Here is a 1,056-nt window from a genome sequence, read left to right on the forward strand (position 1 = left end):
GTTAATCAATAAACCTCGACAAAAACAAGCAAGTATACAGTATGGGTTGTTCACAAATGTTTCCTTTTGATAAAGCTCAAAATATTTAACCACCTTTGCCTTCAGGGTTACAATCAGTGCGCTGACAAGACAGCTGACCGCCTCCCAGATGTTTCATGAAAACAGGTCAGTGCTGCCGTCAGCATGTGAAACCAATCGCGCTTGACAAAGCAAGTCCATTCTCTGAAATTAAACCAAAACTTACCAACAAACTCATGCACACAAACTTACACCCACATATACACATACACACAAACCAAATATATGGCTTCTAACGTTGAATCAAGGCAGTTAAATGAATGGCATTTTCTTCTATGTTTCTTTTTTAGTTGATACAGACACAACCAGACTTTGTGTTCAAGCTCAACTTTGGTTTGGGTTGATACAATGAATATAATATCCCTCAGAACTTTTTTCATCAATTATTTACACATCGATGTAAGATCGACCAGCGGTCTAAAACACTATTTTCACTACTATTTTTAAACAATATGAAGAGCAATGTGTTCTTTTGCTACGACAGCTTATACATAAAAAGTCCACTCAAAACACTTTTTAAACGCTTAACATGTCATTGTCATTTGACCTCAAGTCCCTGATTTCCATTTTTAAGTCCAGCTCCTGCTAGATTGCATTGCATGGATTGTACACAGTATGCAATAGTTACATAAATCATACTTTTCTTCATATCTTTACAGTAAACACAGCAATATACAGTAGGTGTTTGGAAGCAGAGTGTAAGGGGTGATACTAAGACAAAAGTTGCTGGCACAGTAGACTAAACCAGTTCCACCTTAAGTTATGCTAGTTTACTTGTATAGACTCCTCCAAGCCAAAGTGTCTAAAGACTTTGAGTTGCTCTTTTCCTTCTGCTGACACCAGCACACAGTACATCCAGGTCCACTGACTGGTGCCGCTGGCGGTAGCTGATTGGTCACTCAGACAGATCAGCTGGACTGACCGAAAACAAACAGATTCTCCTACAAAAAAAGGCCTCTTTCCTGAACTCTACCAGGG

The sequence above is a fragment of the Pseudoliparis swirei genome, chromosome 8, assembly GCF_029220125.1.
Source record: "Pseudoliparis swirei isolate HS2019 ecotype Mariana Trench chromosome 8, NWPU_hadal_v1, whole genome shotgun sequence".
Classification (NCBI taxonomy): Eukaryota; Metazoa; Chordata; class Actinopteri; order Perciformes; family Liparidae; genus Pseudoliparis; species Pseudoliparis swirei.